Source organism: Saimiri boliviensis, chromosome 17 (genome assembly GCF_048565385.1).
Source record: "Saimiri boliviensis isolate mSaiBol1 chromosome 17, mSaiBol1.pri, whole genome shotgun sequence".
Lineage (NCBI taxonomy): Eukaryota > Metazoa > Chordata > Mammalia > Primates > Cebidae > Saimiri > Saimiri boliviensis.
In genome coordinates, this window is record NC_133465.1 from 6,242,632 (window position 1) to 6,262,921 (window position 20,290).

At 38.1% G+C, this 20,290-nt stretch overlaps 1 protein-coding gene and 1 pseudogene across 1 annotated transcript in view; both read right to left on the bottom strand.

Annotated features, from left to right (window-relative positions):
- The window catches only part of PPM1E (protein phosphatase, Mg2+/Mn2+ dependent 1E), a 252,589-nt gene that overhangs the window by 157,124 nt on the left and 75,175 nt on the right, over positions 1-20,290 (bottom strand). The gene's annotated exons all lie outside the window — the stretch shown is intronic.
- Positions 10,559-20,290, bottom strand: part of LOC120366922 (large ribosomal subunit protein uL30-like 1 pseudogene) — a 63,446-nt pseudogene continuing 53,714 nt past the window's right edge.

Sequence of the window (20,290 nt, forward strand, 5' to 3'; positions counted from 1 at the left end):
ATAGTATTAACATAAAACAACATTTATTAGCAACTAAAGCAACCTAAATTCATTAATAAAAATAAAGATTTTACAACTGAACCTTTCCCCTTTCATGATTATTTGATTCCATTAAAATGACTAATAATGATTAGATTGAAGAAATATCTATCTTCACCGATACAAACTTTTGAGTAAACAAAATTATAAAAATAAAAGGTTTATTCTGTATCAGTGCAGCAGCTGATTAGCAACTTTTTGGCTTTAGGATCTATGCCTATGTAGAGTCTTAGAGTGTTGGTTCAATAGATTATTTAGATTAAGACTGCTACATTTAGGACAACCTACAGATTTCTTCTCATATTAAAAAAAAGTTGTAAATTATATATAAATAAATGTATTGATAATTCTTATATATATTTTCTACGTTGAATTTAGATATTCATCTTTGTGCTCATGTCCTTTCAAACACTTTCTCCAACCCTTTATCTTACTCATGTTTTAAAAACATATATAATATCCTATACATCTGTATACTTGTGGATAGTCCATTATATTGAATTAAAATTAAATTTTGTACCTTGTCCATATTTAGTCTAATCAATGCTTAATTTTGCAGATTTTTTAAACTTTTTATCTTTCCTGTGGTGCTAATTTTGCAGATGTCTTACAATAATTAAACAATATACAAAACACAATTTCCTAAGGAAAAAAATATAACTAAACAACAGGTGATTGAGATAGCAGCCAGCAATGTTATTTTCAAATTTCAAAGAGTAACTATAGATGCATAAGAGCCATTCTATATTCATTACTGTTGCATTTTGATATAAAACATATCTAATCATAAATAAAGTCTTTGCCCTTTCACCTAAATCTTTCAGAGAATAGCATAATCACAATCCTGAGAAACCATTCCTGTGCCTAGAATTTCAAGTAAGTCTGTCTTTCATGCAAATACCCACGATTCTTTTTCCATTACTTCCTTAGTTCCTTTCTTGCCCATTCCATTCCTTGAAAAATTTATGAGAAATGCTTACATGACAAGGATATGCCCATTTTAGCCTCTCTTAAACTAGACACAATTCTTAGGTGATAGAAATGAAAACCTCATTATTATTATTATTATTTTTTGAGACAGTGCCTCTTTCTGTCGCCAGGCTGGAGTGCAGTGGCACAATCTTGGCTCACTGCAACCTCCACCTCCTGGGTTCAAGTGATTCTCCTGCTTCAGTCTCCTGAGTAGCTGGGATTATAGGCATGTGCAACCATGCCCAGATAATTGTGTGTGTGTGTGTGTGTGTGTGTATTTTTGGTAGAGATAGGGTTTCACCATGTAGGCCAGGATGGTCTCAATCTTCTGACCTTGTGATCTACCTGCCTCGGCCTCCCAAGATGCTGGGATTACAGGAATGGGCCACCACGCCCAGCCAAAACCTCATTTTTATATGTTGCCTTTATAGTTTAAAAATTGCTCACATACGCTATAATGTCTGACCCTACAATAATGCTTCCACTTGGAAAATTTTTTAAAAATTAGGCTCGGAAGGGTTTGCCCCAGGTCAAACAAGAATAGTAATCATCATCAAAGTCAGCTCTCTTGACATATTTTTTTTGACAATACTTTGCTGCCTCACTTACATGCGACAAAAAGGAAAGAGTGGGGCAACCGACCTTGGCAGCCTTCAGTTGTCACAAACCCTAAACAACAGAATCAATTACAATCTAGTCTCTCTCCAACAGCAAGTCCTGGCAGTGTGGTAGACCTGAGTGATACCATAACTTTAACTATCAGCCAGAGGCTTAAATCTATGCTTGCTGTAATTAGAATTACCTGACAGAAAAAAAAAATCATGTATTCCAGAAAAGAACTACCTATTAAATTCAAATCTTTACATTTTCTATTCATGGTCAACCAGTGTTTAAAACACAAATTATCTTAATAAAAGAGCAAGTTTACAAATGCCTATGGGCTACACCTTTAGGAATGTTAACCCATTCTATTTTTAGTAAACACTTAATCCTAGTATAAGACCAGAACAGACGGCCAATAGAAACTCCAATTTTCCAACATTCTAGCTAACAATATAGCAAACACCTAGCGGTTGTTCTAACCATAATTATCAGTTCCACCTGTAACACAGTAAGAAGTTAGTTCATATTCCCTCTTGTTTTGGAGAAAGATATTTGGGACTGGTCAAGGAAAAAAAAATCAGACTCAGCAACTTTACTTCTAAGTAAACAACCCATGTTGCTGCCCATATTTTACAGTCCTTGCTCCTAGTCGCATACTTGTTTATCTCACTCAATGCTATGCTTCAGTGCCTCCTTTTCTTTGGTCTCTTTCCACTTTTTTTTGCTGTTGTTACTTGCTCAGCTCCTTTACTATATTCTTCTTTCCATCTCTCGTTTTGGTAATCCTCATTACCATCTGGGCTATCTTGGTCTTCCTCCTGACAGATTCTTTCCTAAAGCTGCCACTTCAACTCCCACTAAAAGCTTTGTCTTCATCAACAACTTAGGCTTTAAAACGATCTCCTGCTTTTTCCTTGATCTCCTTTCAAAATCTCATTACCTTGATATATCTCAATTAGTTATTAAACTAGTTTATACCAAAAGGAGCATAAGTGTTGAATAATTGGTGTTATTTTAGACAAGATGGGGAAGAAACCTGGGGAAGGACAGTTTTCATACTTTCAGCCCACTTGCCTCCCTACCTTTAGTAAATAACAGTAGAGTTGTGAGCCTAGGAAAACTCTTTCCCCAACCCCCTAGAGTATCAAAGTAAGTTTCCTTCATTGTTAAAGACGACTTCGGTTATTACTCTATTTCCATCTCTTCCACTAGTTTTTCAGGGTCCTTGCTATCCAGTATTTGCGTAATTATGACTCACTCCCACAAGTAATTTATTTTATTTATGATGTAATTTAAATACATTTATTTAAAAATATTTGTTTGTATATCTAAATAAGATAACAGCACATGGACAATAATTTGTTGAGCTTCTAGCACCATTTGGACACTATAATGAAATAACAGTCGTTGATGTGTACTCAGTCTCTACTTTATTCATTTTAACTTATTCATATAGTCTATTAGTGTTATAAAGTCATTTATGTATATATTTCCTATTTTTAGTCCAATAAGCACTCTACTTTGGTATTTCAATCATGTCTTTTACAGTTGAATCTCAATTAATTTGAAGCCCAAAACCAAAAATTCATTGTACATTAATGCGCCCTGCACATGGCTTAGCATATTACATGTATTATTATCTTCCTTAATCCTGGCAGCAATCCTGTGAGTTAGTACTATTATCAACCACATTTTCCTGAGGAGAAACTTGAGGTTGGAGAGGTTTCATATCTTGCCCAAGGTCGCCCAAAATTAGTAAGTGGAGCAAGGATCAATTTCAGATCTGACACAAAAATTCATGCCCTTTATCATTATTATTGAAATGGTTTGGAACTCTGTCCCCGCCCAAATCTCATGTCCAATTGTAATCCCCAGTGTTACAGTCGGGCCTGGTGGGAGGTGAATGGATTATGGGGGTTGATTTTTACAAATGGTTTAGCACCATCCTCCTGGTTCTCTCCTCACACTAGTGAGTGAGTGCCCACTTAAGACATGTCCTTTATGTATTAATTTTATTTATTTACTTTTCGGAGATAGAGTCTGGCTCTGTTTCCCAGGCTGGAATGTAGTAGCACCATCTCTGCTCACTGCAACCTCTGCCTCCCAGGTTCAAGTGATTCTCCTGCCTCAGCCTCCTGAGTAGCTGGTATTACAGTCACACACTACCATGACTGACTAATTTTTGTATTTTTAGTAGAGATGGGGTTTCACCATGTTAACCAGCCTGGTCTCACACTCCTGACCTCAGGTGATTAGCCTGCCTTGGCCTCCCAAAGTGCTGGGATTACAGGTGTGAGCCACCACACCCAGCCCTGACATGTCCTTCAAAAGCTTGTAGCACCTCTCTCCTGCCGTCTCTCTTACTGGTACCATGCCAGAAGACTTACTCCCCTTTGCCTTTCACCATGATTGTACATTTCCTGAGGCCTCCCCAGAAGCAGAAGCCACTATGCTTCCTGCACAGCCTACAGAACCCTAAGCCAATTAAACCTCTTTTGTTTGGCTGGGCGCAGCGGCTCACAACTATAATCCCAGCACTTTGGGAGTCCAAGGCAAGTGGATCACAAGGAGTTTGAGACCACCCTGGCCAGCATGATGAAACCTCATTTCTACTAAAAATACAAAAAATTAGCCGGGCATGGTGGCACGTGCCTGTAGTCCCAGCTACTTGAGAGAGTAAGGCAGAAGACTGCTTGAACCAGCAGGCAGAGGTTGCGGTAAGCCAAGTTGGTACCGCTGCACTCCAGCCTGGGCGACAGACGGAGACTCTGTCTTAAAAAAACAAAAAACAAAAAAAACACCTCTTTTGTTCATAAATTTCCCAGTCTCAGGTATTCATTATAGTAATGTAAGAATGGATTAATACAGTTATAGTACTTCTTGTGTATTAAAGAAAAAAAGTAATTAGAAATATGGCTATGATGGGCCAGACACAGTTGCTCATGCTTGTAATTTCAGTACTTTGGGAGGCTGAAGGAGGTAGATCACTTGAGCTCAGAAGTTCAAGACCAGCCTGGTCTACATGGCAAAATCTTGTGTCTACTAAAAATACAAAAAAAATTAGCCGGGTGTGGTGGTGCATGCCTGTAGTCCCAGCTACTCAGGAGGCTGAGGCAGGAGAATCACTTGAACCTGGGAGGCATAGGTTGTAGTGAGCTGCAATCACACCACTGCACTCCAGCCTGGGCAACAGATCGCAACTCTGTCTCCAAAAAAATAAAGAAATAGCAATATGCCTATGGAAAATTGGGGAGCAGGGATCAACAACAATAACAAGAGTTATAATTTTGAATTTCATCATCCAAAGATTTATAAAGAGAAACAATATAGATATATTAATCAAATATTTTTCTTATTTTAGCCACAAAGCCCATGTTGTATAGGCTGGAGTACAGTGGCTACTCATATCACTATCATAGAGCACTGCAGCCTGAAATGCCTGACCTCAGGTGATCCTTCCACCTTAGCCTCCTGACTTAGCTGGGACTACCGGCATGTGCCACTGCACATAGCTATTCAACAAATATTTATTCAGAACTAATTATGTACCAAGCATTATTCATCAATTGTTGCCCATAAGGAGCTTATATAAAGAGATTTTTCCAGAAAGCAAGAGCATTTCAAGGAAGTAGGGGATAAGCACTCAGAAATGATAAAGAACAAAAAGGATGTGGTGTCAGTCAGTAGTAGATTTAAACCAAGATCTAGGTGATCTAATTATCATTGGCTCACAAATGGGTTGTCAGTGTCTGAAATACCAAGCAAATAATGAACTTGAGGTCAGTCTATATCAAAAGTTTACACTAAGTAAAGTGTATATATGGGAATAAGTAGCCCTCAAATCTCTATAATTAAGGTCCAATTACCATTTTTTAGCTATGCCCTTACAACAGTAATATTAAGCGTTTTGGGTTTATCTTTATTGTAAACTCCAAAAGATAAGAATAAAGATCTATTTATTATCCCCATCAGTGGGAACATGCAGTCACTAAAAGATGCTTGTAGATAAAGATGTTCGCATTTAAATATGAATCTACTACTCGCTACTTGTGTGACCATAGGCAACTTATTTAACCTCTCTGTGTGTCTCAAGTTTTGTACTTGTAAAATAAAGACAATGAGAGCTCCTACCCAATATACATTGTTGTGAGGTTAAATTAATGTGTTTACTTAGTACGGGGGTTGGCATATAGTAAATACTCCATAAAGCTTAACTGTTATTAAGTACTGTCCCATTTTTTTTTTCCTGTTTAATATTGTTTACTTTTCAAGTTAGGTACTCATCATAAACTAGATACAGCACAGATTTAACTTTAGAAAAAAACTAGAGTGTATTCTTTTTGAGAAATGCAAACATTTTCTAGGACATAAGCAAAATCTAGTGTTTAGTTATCATACGAGTTTCAGAATGCTTGGGAATCCCAAGTGTTAAATATTAATAGTTAGAGAAGTAGCATGATTTATTTATAGCATGTTTCACTTGCTGGAATGCAAGGATCTTTTTAACTTCTTGGTGAATGTAGGCCAAAGAAATCAGTATTTAATATTTCAAATTTGGAAAAATTAAAAAGTACTAAAAAGACAAATACAGAAATGTTATTACCCCCAAATAACAATTTATGAAATTCCAAGACATTTTCTTATTTTAAAAAGAAACATTTTAGCCTGGGTGTGGTGGCTCACACCTATAATCCCTGCACTTTGGGAGGCCGAGGTGGGAGGATCATGAGGTCAAGAGATCGAGACCATGCTGGTCAACATGGTGAAACCCCGTCTCTACTAAAAATACAAAAATTAGCTGGGCATGGTAGTGCATGCCTGTAGTCCCAGCTACTCGGGAGGCTGAGGCAGGAGAATTGTTTGAACCCAGGAGGCGGAGGTTGCGGTGAGCCGAGATTGTGCCATTGCACTCCAGCCTGGGTAACAAGAGCGAAACTCTGTCTAAAAAAAAAATTTTAAATAAGGTAATAAAAAGTCTTCCAAAACTATCTGTTAAAGCACAATGCATGCCACTGTAAAAAAGTCTGGCAGTACCTCAAAAGGTTAGACATAGAATTACCATGTGATCCAGCAATTCCACTCCTAGGCATATACTCAAAAGAATTGCAAGCAGGGACCCAACAGACACTTTGTATACCAATTTCTACAGCAGCATTATTCACAATAGTAAAAAATGTGAAAATATCCAAGTGTCCTTCAACAGCTAAATGAATACATGAAATGTGGTATATACATACAATGTTAATTACTCAGTAACTAAAAATTGAGATTCTGAGGCTGGGCATGGTACCTCACGCCTGTAATCCCAGTACTTTGGGAGGCCAAGGCAGGCAGACGACTTCAGCTCAGGAGTTCCAGCCCAGCCTGCACAACACGGCAAAATCCTCTTTCTACCAGAACTACAAAAAAATTAGCCAGACTTGGTGGTCATGTGCCATAGGCCCAGCTACTCAGGAGGCTGAGGTGGGAGGATCACTTGAACCTGGGAGGTAGAGGTTGTGGTGAGCTGAGGTAGTTCCACTTCACTCCAACCTGGGTAGAAAGAGTGAGACCCTGTCTTAAAAACAGAGATTCTGATACATGCTACAACATGGACGAACCTTGAAAACATTATGCTATGTGAAATAAGACAGACACACAAGGACAAATATCATATGGTCACACTTACATGCAGTATACCTAGACCAAAAATAGGCAAATTAACAGACATGAAAAGTAGAAAAGAGGTTTCTAGGGGATGGCAGGGGATGGGGGAAGGAGAAAATTACAAGTTATTGTTTCATGGGTATGAAGTTTGATTTGGGCTAATGAAATAGTTTTGGAAATAGATGGTGGTGATGGTTAAACAACATTGTGAGTATATCTAATGCCACTGAATTGTATACTCAAAAATGATTAAAATGATAAATCTTATATATATTTTATGTTTTATTTCATATTTGAAAGTATTTCCTTCCCTTTATTCCATATAGAAATATTATATACATTCTACCTGCATTACGATTAAAATTTTTTCTTGTATCAGTATTTTTTATTGTATCAAAAAGTTTAATGTATCAATTTTTATTCTAACAAAATTTTTTATTAATACAATAAAAAAATAGCCAGACTTTTTTATTGTATTAATTTTTTATTAATACAATAAAAAATTTTAATCATAATGTAGGTAGAATGTACATAATATTTCTATATGGAGTAAGAGAAAGAAAATATTTTCAAATATGAAAATAGGAAATCCTTTATTCCACAGTTAAAATGACAACTATAAAATATTTCTTATTATTAAGAGTGGGAGAACAGAATTATGTATGGCAGTTCAATATCATAATCTTCTCACAATAATGATTAGCATATAATATTCTAAAACTTGCAATTAGTTTTTTATTCCTAAACTAAGACTCAAAAGCAATGTCAAAATCAGCTCTAGTACCTAATCAACATTTGATTTACATAATTTGATATGAAAAATTTTAAAGCAATGAGGAAAAAAACATCTTAGAAAATATTCTTTGGAAGCCGGGCGTGGTGGCTCAAGCCTGTAATCCCAGCACTTTGGGAGGCCGAGGTGGGTGGATCACGAGGTCAAGAGATCGAGACCATCCTGGTCAACAAGGTGAAACCCCGTCTCTACTAAAAATACAAAAATTAGCTGGGCATGGTTGTGCGTGTCTGTAATCCCAGCTACTCAGGAGGCTGAGACAGGAGAATTGCCTGAACCCAGGAAGTGGAGGTTGCGGTGAGCCGAGATCGCGCCATTGCACTCCAGCCTGGGTAACAAGAGCGAAACTCCGTCTCAAAAAAAAAAAAAGAAAATATTCTTTGAAAGGAACACCATTAACAGAACTATAATAAAGCAAAAGAAAGTTGACATCTTTCCTGCTCTTTCTAGGTATCTCTAAAAGAATACAAGCCTCTTTTTCAATTATTAGCATATTTCAAGAATGATGCAATGACAGTCTGACAAAAACTATGTGGTGGGTGCCAAAATCAGGACCATATGCTAATTATGCTGAAATCCAAAACAATATATATTCTACAGTTAAAATTTTAGTTTACAAATAGTAGCAAATCACGTAAGACACCAAACAGTGCCATCAGTTTAGGCTTCACGTTGCTTATTATGTTGTAGTTAAGATTGCTAATACAAAGGCACTCAGTTATAACAATGTCTTATAATTTCTAGTTAACATTGCTTAAGAAATTCAAAACAACATTCACCTATTATCACTCTAACTCATATACCTAATTACAGTTAATCTGGTAAAAGATAGTTTTTATTTCCCTACTGAGAATTCTGAAGTAGAGGGCAAAGGTTTAAGTGGTTTACCCAAGAATTCAATAGCAGTAACTTTAAAAAGAGAAGAAAGAAAAGTAGATAGACTTTTATCACTGAGCATTCACATGTACTAAACTAGAAATATTTCTGTGCTATAAGTAATTTATTCTTTAAAACAACCTGTGTCGCACCGGGCGTGGTGGCTCACGCCTGTAATCCCAGCACTTTGGGAGGCCGAGGTGGGTGGATCACAAGGTCAAGAGATCGAGACCATCCTGGTCAACATGGTGAAACCCTGTCTCTACTAAAAATGCAAAAAATTAGCTGGGCATGGTGGCGTGTGCCTGTAATCCCAGCTACTCAGGAAGCTGAGGAAGGAGAATTGCCTGAACCCAGGAGGCAGAGGTTGCGGTGAGCCAAGAATGCGCCATTGCACTCCAGCCTGGGTAACAAGAACGAAACTCCATCTCAAAAAACAACCTGTGTCGGGCCGGGCGTGGTGGCTCACGCCTGTAATCCCAGCACTTTGGGAGGCCGAGGTGCATGGATCACGAGGTCAAGAGATCAAGACCATCCTGGTCAACATGGTGAAACCGCGTCTCTACTAAAAATACAAAAAATTAGCTGGGCATGGTGGCGCGTGCCTGTAATCCCAGCTACTCAGGAGGTTGAGGCAGGAGAATTGCCTGAACCCAGGAGGCGGAGGTTGCGGTGAGCCAAGATGGTACCATTGCACTCCAGCCTGGGTAACAAGAGCGAAACTCCGTCTCAAAAAAATAAATAAATAAATAAATAAATAAAACAACCTGTGTCACAGAATTGCACAACTCAAGGGTGCACCATTCACATCTTGCCCTATGCAGTCAACAAACTTTGAACCGTGGGCCAGATCTGGCCCAGAATCTAATTTTATAAATGAAGTTTTATTAGAATACAGTCATACCCATTTGTTTACATATTGCCTATGGCTGTTTTTGTTTTGTAACAGCAAGGTTGAGTTGGTGTGACAGATATTTTATGGTTTATGGCTAGCAAAGCCTAAAATATTTTCTATTTGGCTCTTTACAGGAAAAACATTGTCAGCCCCTGGTCTGTGTGAACACCACCCCTGGAATGATGCACTGTACAGTCTATGCAGCAGCCCTGAAACAATTTACTGAAAAAGGTATTATATGTATCTGGTAGATAAGAAAACTGAGACTCAGTAATACCAAATAATACCCAAGGTCATATAGCTTTTAAGTGACAAGGTTAGCCTTCAAATCTAGAGCCTTCCATTAAATTACACAGGACCATGTATATATTGGGGTGGTGATATGTATCTCCCTTAGCTGTTATCAAAGTCTTAAATATGTACACAAAAATATTATAGAAATGTTAATTATTACGAGGTCAAGAGATCGAGACCATCCTGGTCAACATGGTGAAACCCTGTCTCTACTAAAAATGCAAAAAATTAGCTGGGCATGGTGGCGTTCTCCTTTATCCTTCAATAAAATTGGTGTTTTGGCAATGCATACTTCCGTATTTACCAGTTCCTCCAAAAAGAGATCTTCACACTCATATTGCCATCTTCCATCCAACAAAATACTTCCCTTTTTCTAGAATCAACTTAAAAGTCATATTCTTAATGACATCTTCTGTGAGTCCTTAATCAATATTCATTGCTTTTTCCTGTGTTTTTTTTTTTTTTTACCATGTTATTGGAAACTGTTTAACATGTTTCATTCTGTTTTCTATTATTTACTTACCTAATTCCATTTCATCGCATTATTATTTTACATTATTTAGGAGACTACTTCTTGTTCATGCTTATATTCACCTCAATCACCCTCTCCCACTGTAGTGCCTGTCAGAGTTCCTTGTGCATAGAAAATACCCACTTTGGCCGGGCGCGGTGGCTCAAGCCTGTAATCCCAGCACTTTGGGAGGCCGAGGCGGGTGGATCACGAGGTCAAGAGATCGAGACCATCCTGGTCAACATGGTGAAACCCCGTCTCCACTAATGGTGCAAAAAATTAGCTGGGCATGGTGGCGCGTGCCTGTAATCCCAGCTACTCCGGAGGCTGAGGCAGGAGAATTGCTTGAACCCAGGAGGCGGAGGTTGCGGTGAGCCGAGATCGCGCCATTGCACTCCAGCCTGGGTAACAAGGGCGAAACTCCGTCTCAAAAAAAAAAAAAAGAAAAAAAGAAAGAAAATACCCACTTTGTACTTTCTGACACTGTACACCTAGTTCTGCTCTGTGTTCCAATCTGCTGCTCATCATGCCAAGCTAGGTTGCCTCCAGTACATCTGTCTACTTCTCAAGAGACAAGAGGAGCTAGAAACTCTTTCAAATAAAATACAGACAGATTTTTCAATTTCTACAATGCTCAGTATATTTAGTGCTTTAAATGTAAATTTCTCTGTATAACAGTAATTTTTAACAAAAAGATATTTCATCAGTTTTATCAATATAATCTATTCACCCATTTAATCTTTAAACCAAATTGTTCATACTCAAATTCTCTCACAAATAAACACAATGTTCTAACGCAGCTGTTGGTGGCAGAATGTGTTCACAATGAACAACCCCTACTATCTTGGCAAGAATTACAGAATTAGCTAATTACCGTACAACCTTCTTTATCTGTTTTCATTGGGATAAGGAGCAATCTGGAGTTATCAAATAGCAAATGATCCAGAAAGACATCTTAAGGTCTTACCTTAAATGTGGAAGTTCTATGAAGTCAACTTAGATTGAGCTTTTCTTCACTATGTGCATAATTTTTCTATGAATAGTAAGACAAATTCCCAGGTATGAGGTTCAAGATCCCATTGTACAAGGTAGCCAAGGCAAAAATGTTTTAAACAAGCTGGAAATTTACATGGGCCTGAAGTTTGACAAAAAGAAAACAGAGGTACATAAAAGTAGAAGACAGTCCCTGCCATACAAGATCTTGGGTTTTCTTCAGGGGAAAAAGAATAAACAGATGAAATAACTCGAGAACAATAACGGACATCATATCTTGTAAGCAGTGATTCAAAATATTTCTCTCATCTCTCACTGCCACATCACAATTATGACTACCATAAAACAAACACGTATCAATGTTTGGGCCTTAAGACTGAGCCACAGAGACTGAAGGGAAGAAGGATATTCTTTTTCATTTTTCATAATTTTATTTCACTTGCTTCTGAAAAGACTTGAGGAAATCTACCAAATCTGCCCAGTATGTGACTGGGCACACTGGCTGATGCCTGTAATCCCAGCACTTTGGGAGGCTGAGGTGGTGGATCACCTGAGGACAGGAATTGAGGACCAGCCTGGCCAACATGGCAAAATCCAATCTCTACTAAAAAATACCTCCCCCATCCGCCCCGGCAAAAAAAAAGAAAGAAAGAAAAAGTAGTCAGGCATGGTGGTGTGTGCCTGTAATCCCGGCTACTCAGGAGGCTGAGACAGGAAAATTGCTTGAACCAAGGAGAAGGAGGTTGCAGTGAGCCAAGATCATGCTCCAGCCTGGGCGACAGAGCAGGATTCTATCTCAAGAAAATAAATAAATAAATAAATAAAATAAAACAGTGTGTGCTATTTATGGTTAAAACAAAATATATCCCTCAAACAATGTAAGAAAGTAAATAATTTTAGGCACCTGAGGTAATCAGATGACATTTGGACTAAAATGATGTGCAACAACTTCAATCTCCTACTATTTTCTTATGACACAATGTGAAACTACCATCAAACATATCTTTTGCTGTGGATTCTATTATAAAGTTGTTGAACAGACTATATTAGAAATCCCTATTCTTATTAGAGTATTAAAAAATAAATGGAATTCTGAGACATCTGTCCTGCCTTTATTTTTAGTTCCTTATCTTTTAGGATTTAATGAGCAAGGTCTTAGATATATTTTTTCTTTTCTAGCTAAGGATGTGAACTTCGAACACAAAATTACCATGAGAAAAACACCACAAATTGATTTACTTTGTACCTATTAATCAATAATTAGTAACTTTTTTTTTTTTTTTGAGACGGAGTCTCCCTCTGTCGCCCAGGCTGGAGTGCAGCGGTGTGATCTCAGCTCACTGCAACTTTCACCTCCCAGGTTCAAGCAATTCTCCCGCCTCAGCCTCCCAAGTAGCTGGGACTACAGGCACATGCCACCATGTTCAGCTAATTTTTGTATTTTTAGCAAAGACAGGGTTTCACCATGTTAGCCAGGAGAGTCTCCATTTTCTGACCTCATGATCTGCGTGCCTCAGCCTCCCAAAGTGCCTGATTAGTAGCATTTTATTGAGAAGGCAAAAGGATACTTCACAGTCACACAGACATCTACGGTTAAACATAATAGTTAACAATACAAAGAAAAAAGTCTCCATTTTCTTCCTACCACTCTGTTCAGACTGCAAAATGCATACAAACTAATAACAGACTTTGAAAACATAATGCAACTTGGTTGCCAAGAAGATTGTCACTTTTGAGGCAATAGTGCAAAGGATAAATTCCACATTTTCTACTTTAAAAGGCAGAGTCTTATTTTATGGTATAATAGATAATATTAGCTCTCTCATTTTTTGCTAACGGATTAACTTAAAATATTAATATTTAATATCTTCCATTCCAAGCAAATAGAACATTAATTTACCCTGAAAATACCTTTCAACATGTCACCTAAAAATGGTAGCTAAAATATGAAAATCATCTTGAGGTAAAGTACCAATGAACATAAATGTACAATCTAAATCGCAAAACAAGGCTGGGTGAAGTGGCTCACATCAGTAACCCCAGCACTTTGGGAGGCCAAGGGGGCTGGATCACTTGAGTTCAGGAGCTTGAGACCAGCCTGGTCAACATGGTGAAACCGCGTCTCTACCAAGAATATAAAAATTAGCCAGGCATGGTGGCAGGCACCTGTAATTCCAGCTACTCATAAGGCCAAGGCAGGAGAATTGCTTGAACTGGAAGGCAGAAGTTACAGGGAGCCAAGATTGTGCCACTGTACTCCAGCCAAGACTGTGCCACTGTACTAATCCAGGCTCTGTCTTGAAAAAAAAAAAAAAAAAAAAAAAAAAAAAAAACCAGAAAAAACCAGCCATAACAATTTATAACAAAAAGACTAACTATGACAGAAAATACTTCAGTAGAACTGATGAGAAAAAATTTTTCTTTGTATAACAGTTCAGATATTTGATACAGAAGAAATGAAAGAATTATACAGTCACTATTGTGAATCACTAATGAAATACAAATCTAGGCAAAGATCATCGAAGGCAGCTAAAACCGTTAGGTGAAAGGCTGGGGCAGGTACTGAATGATTACTGATGACACTTAAACTTTCGGACCAATCTTAACATCACAAAAAAAGGAAATACATTATGTGCTTCCTGTTGAAATGCAATATAAAGTACATAGCACCACATATAAATTATTCTTGAAAAAAACTCAAACCTAAAATCAAACCTCTAGATCTGTGCTATCTAACATGGCAGCCACATGTAACTACTGAGCACCTGAAATGTTGCTACTTTGAATTGAGATATGTCGTAAACATAAAATACACAACAGATTTCAAAGATTTGGTACAAAAAGACTGTAAAGTATCTTACTAATAATTATGTATATTATGTGGTAGAATAATGTTTTTAATATCTAGAATAAATAAAATGTGCCATTAAGATAATTTCACCTTTTTTTTTTTTTTTACTTTTGTTAATGCAGCTACCAGAAAATTTTAAATTATGTGTCTTGCATTTGTAATTTGTATTTCTAACTGGACAGCATGTGCTATCCTAGAACTAATTACCTTTTTACATTAAATATGATATAAAACCATATTAAATGATATCACAAGAATGCAATTAGCCAAGTCCAGAATGTAAGAAAGTCTACTAACAAATGATCTGGTTTCTTCAACGAACATGTGGCAATGAAAAAAATGCAGGAAGCTGGGTACAGTAGCTCACACCTGTCATCCCAGCACGTGGGAGGCCAAGCCAGAGGGCTGCTTGAACCCAGAAATTTGAGACCAGTCTGGGAAACATAAAAACCTGGGCAAAAAAAATAAACAAAAATTAGCCCAGCCTAGTGGCACATGTCTGTAGTATTAGCCACCTGGGAGGCTGAAGCGGGAGGATTGTTTCAGTCTGGGAGGTGAGGCTGCAGAAAGTCCAGACTGTGCCACTGCATTCCCACCTGGGCAACAGAGTAAGACCCTGTCTCAAAAAAAAAAAAAAAAAAAATTGGCTGGGCTCAGTGGCTCACACCTATAATCCCAGCACTTTGGGAGGCTGAGGCAGGTGGATCACCTGAGATCAGGAGTTCAAGACCAGCCTGATCAACATGGAGAAACTCCATCTCTACTAAAAATACAAAATTAGCTGGATATGGTAGCACATGTCAGTAATTCCAGCTACTTGGGAGGCTGAGGCAGGAGAATTGCTCGAACCTGGGAGTTGGAAGTTGCAGTGAGCCAAGACTGCACCACTGCACTATACCCTGAGCAACAAGAGTGAAACTCCATCTCAAAAAAAAAAAAGAAAGAATATATATATACACACACACACACATACGTGCGCGCATATATATATATAGTTTGGCCAGGTACTGTGGTTCACACTTGTAATCCCAACACTTTGGGAGGCTAAGGTGGGAGGATCGATTGAGGCCAGGAGTTCAAGACCAGCCTGGGCAACATAGTAAGATCCTGTCTCTATAAAAAAAATAATTAGCTAGATGTGGTGGTTTGCACCTGTAGTTCTAGCTACTTAAGAAGCTGAAACAGGCTTGAGCCCAGAAATTCAAGGCAGCAATAAGCTATTATCTCACCACTGCACTTCTAGCCTGAGTGACAGAGCAAGATCCTCTCTCTTAAAAAAAATACTATTATTAATAATCTTTTTAGGTGTGATAATGAAAATGAAATTTTAGTTCAGTTTAAAGAGAAACTGTTATACCTTGGAGATACATACTGACATACTTATGGAAGAAATGAGACTTGTTTTAAAACAATCCAGGTAAGAAGTTACCTGCATTTTTTTCATTGCCACATGTTCATTGAAGAAACCAGATCATTTGTTAGTAGACTTTCTTACATTCTGGACTTGGCTAATTGCATTCTTGAGATATCATTTAATATGCTTTTATATCATATTTTCTGTAAAGAAAAGATCAGAAGACTGTTCTTACTGGTTGTTTGGGAGTCATTGTTCTACCTTGTCAACTTTGTGTATTTTATTATTTATTTATTTTTTAATTTTTTTAAAGACGAAGTTTCACCATGTTGGTCAGGCTGGTCTTGAACTCCCAACCTCAGGTGATCTGCCTGCCTTGGCCTCCAAAGTGCTTGGATTACAGGCGTGAGCCACCACGCCCAACCAACTTTGTGTATTTTTATGTGTTCGTACTAAAAAGGCTTTAAAAAGTTTTTTTTTTAAACTACATCGGTGGTTGGCTGGGGCTAGGGATAGAAACAAGGAGTGATGGCACAACAAGTGTGCCAAGAGTGACTGGCACAAGCTTTAGGATGATAGAAATGTTCTAAAATTAGATTGTAGTGATAGTTTTACAACTCTGAAGATTTACTAAAAATCACTGAACTGTACACATGAAATGAGTAAATTTTATGGTATGTAAATTATATCTCAATAAAGCTGTTTTTAAATTGATGTTTAATTATATATTCTTTTTCTCTCTCCTTCCTCCACTCCCTCTTTCTTCCCTCCCTCCCTCTCTCACAAACACACAGACACACATAAATACATAGGAAGAAATCTAACAAAAGACTATGAGAAGTTTATAAAGAAAATTGTAAAATTTGACTGAAAGACATTAAGATAGACCTAAATAAATGAAGAAATATATTCAGGAAAATTATTTTCAAAATGACCTATCAATTCAAAGTAATTCAATGTAATTTCAATAACAACCCCAATAAGGCATAAGACTTGACAAGTTGATCCTAAGGTTTATATGGAAGAGCAAAGGACCAGGAATAGCCAAACATCCCTGAAGACATTCGGGAAAATGACCCTACTAGACACTAAAACTTACTTTTAAATTATAGTAATTAAGCCACCACAAAATTGTTGCATAAACAAACCACCAACTTAACATATTAGAGAGCCTAGAAATAGGCCCATGAAAATAGGATAACTTGATAAAGGTGTTATTAACAGTCAAGAGAAAGGACAGATTACATATACATACAAACACACATACACACTCCTAGTAGAAGAACTGCCTGATGAAAGGGCACTTGCATCTTCAGTTTTACCACGTAACACCAAAACATCTTTCCAAAGTAGTTGTACAGTTAAAAGAATCTCACTAGCAGGCTGGGTGCGGTGGCTCATGCCTGTAATCCCAGCACTTTGGGAGGCTGAAGCAGGCAGATCACAAGGTCAAGAGATTGAGACCATCCTGACCAACATGGTGAAACCTTGTCACTACTAAAAATACAAAAATTAGCTGGGCATGGTGGTGTGCGCCTGTAGTCCTAGCTACTCGAGAGGCTGAGGCAGGACAATTGCTTGAACCCGGGAGGCAGAGGTTGCAGTGAGCCAACAGTGTACCACTGTACTCCAACCTGGTGACAGAACAAGACTCCATCTCAAAAAAAAAGGCCAAGCGCGGTGGCTCAAGCCTGTAATCTCAGTACTTTGGGAGGCCGAGGTGGGTGGATCACGAGGTCAAGAGATCGAGACCATCCTGGTCAACACGGTGAAACCCCATCTCTACTAAAAATACAAAAAATTAGCTGGGCATGATGGTGCGTGCCTGTGATCCCAGCTACTCAGGAGGCTGAGGCAGGAGAATTGCCTGAACCCAGGAGGCGGAGGTTGCGGTGAGCTGAGATGGCGCCATTGCACTCCAGCCTGGGTAACAAGAGTGAAACTCCGTCTCAAAAAAAAAAAAAAAAAAAAAAAACACTCACTAACAGTATATAAGGGTTCATGTTTCTTCACATTTGTCTACTTGGATGATCCAGTTCTTTAATTTCTGAAAGCCTGGTATGTGTAAATGCTTGTTTCATTGAGGTAATAATTTTCATCTCTTCACCTCAAATGAGGTTAAGCATCTTTCAAAATGTTTCTTGCCCATTCATGTTTTCTCATTGTGAAATGCCCATTTGTTTTATTTGTCTGTTTATCTATAGGGTTGTCTTTTCCTTATCCATTTTTGACAGTTTTTTTTTTTTTGCTGTTGTTTTTTTGTTTTTGTTTTTTGAGACAGTCTGGCTCTGTTGCCCAGGCTGGAGTACAGAGGCACAATCCTGGCTCACTGCAACCTCCACCTTCCGGGTTCAAGCAATTCTATTCTCCTGCTTCAGCCTTGAGTAGCTGGGACTACAGGTGCACACTACCATTCCCAGCTAATTTTTGTAATTTTAGTAGAGTTGGGGTTTCACCCTGTTGGCCAGGATGGTCTCAATCTCTTGACCTCATGATCCACCCTCCTTGGCCTCTCAAAGTGCTATGATTCCAGGTGTGAGCCACCATGCTCGGCCTATGAGAGTTCTTTTATGAGTTTTTTGTGTTGTAAGTATCTTCTCCCAGTTTATGACTTACCTTTGTATTTTTTTACACTGACTTTTAAAAAATTTGAGATGTAATTCACGTACTACTACACAGCTTACTTTCTTAATATATACAATTCAATGGTTTTCAGTATAGTCACAGAGTGGCACAATCACCACCATTATCTAATTCCAGAACATTTCCTCACCTTTATAGAACTCACCAAAAAGCACATTTTCACTTTATATACTGCTACTTAAATATAACTTACATTTAAAATTAAGCAACTAAATATTATATTCAATTCAACTCAGGTGTTTATTTAGTGAAAGTATTATGTTAGGCACCCTGAAATACACAACAGTATTACACAAGATATAGTTCTGATATTCCAGGAAGAAAGAAAGAAAGAAACTTGCAATCAAGTATCTTCACTAAAACATTTTCTTTTTAAAAATCCCAAAAATTGGCTGGGCATGGTGGCTCACATCTGTAATCCCAGCACTTTGGGAGGCCGAGGTGGGTGGATCACGAGGTCAAGAGATCAAGACTATCCTGGCCAACATGGTGAAACCCCACCTCTATTAAACACACACACACAAAATTAGCCAGGTGCAGTGGTACATGCCTGTTGTTCCAGCTACTCGGGAGGCTGAGGCAGGAGAATTGCCTGAAACCAGAAAACTGAAGTTGCAGTGAGCCAGGATTGCATCACTGCAATCCAGCTTGGTGATAGAGCGAGACTCTGCCTAAAAAAAAAAAAAAAAAAAAAAAAAAAAAAAAAATCCCCCAAATCATTTTATTATGGAAAGTGTCAAATATACACAAAAGTAAAGAGAGTAACATACTAAATCTCATGTATGCAAGTTCAACAATTATCAACTTAAGACATTTCTAATGCTGCTACAATTAGGAGGTATCAGCATTCACAGTAACATTTGAAGATCTCTACTAAAATCTTTTTTTAATACAACCATGACAGAGTGTGAAGTAGAAAACACAAAACAAGGCAGGGCATGGTGGCTCACGCCTGTAATCCCAGCACTTCTGGAGGCCAAGAAGGGTAGATCACGAGGCCAGGAGTTCGAGACCAGCTTGGCCAATATGGTGAAACCCCATCTCTACTAAAAATACAAAAAAACTAGCCAGGCGTGGTGGCGGCCACCTGTAATCCCAGCTACTTGGGAGGCTGAGGCAGAAGAATCGTTTAAAAAGAGGTTTCAGTGAGCTGAGATCGAGCCACTGTACTCCACCGTGGGCAACATTGAGAGACTGTGTCTCAAAACAAAAACAAAACCAAGAGAATTTCTTTAATAGTATGGAACTAGTATCTGAGACCCTCCAAACTTAGCATAATCTGACTTAACATTGTAATATAGGATTTGAAAAGTTCGTCCACGTTTTTCTCAAAGTAGTATGATTGGTTTTCTCAGAAACAGAAAAACGCCTAGGGCACTGTAGAAGGAAGAACACCCCTGGTTTTCCTACTCTTCCTTGTTAAAAATGTGTTAGAGCTCCAAGAATACAACAGAACTGAGTCTTAAGTTTATTACATAGCTTAATAAATGTTCCATATCATTTGACATCATAGAGCATCATTAGACTAAATGCATCTTTTTGAAAAAAAATGACACCTTTCTTATCTAGATGACTCCTTAATGAGATTTATTGATGGTTGGTGAACAACCATCCTCCATCCCTCCCTCCCTCTCTTTCTTTCTTTCCACAGTCTCTCTCTGTCACCAGGCTGGAGTGCAGTGACATGATCTCGGCTTAAGCAATTCTCATGCCTCAGCCATCTGAATAGCTGGGGCTACAGGCGCCTGCCACCATGCCTGGCTAATTTTTGAATTTTTGGTAGAGTCAGGCTTTTGCCATGTTGGCCAGGCCGGTCTCAA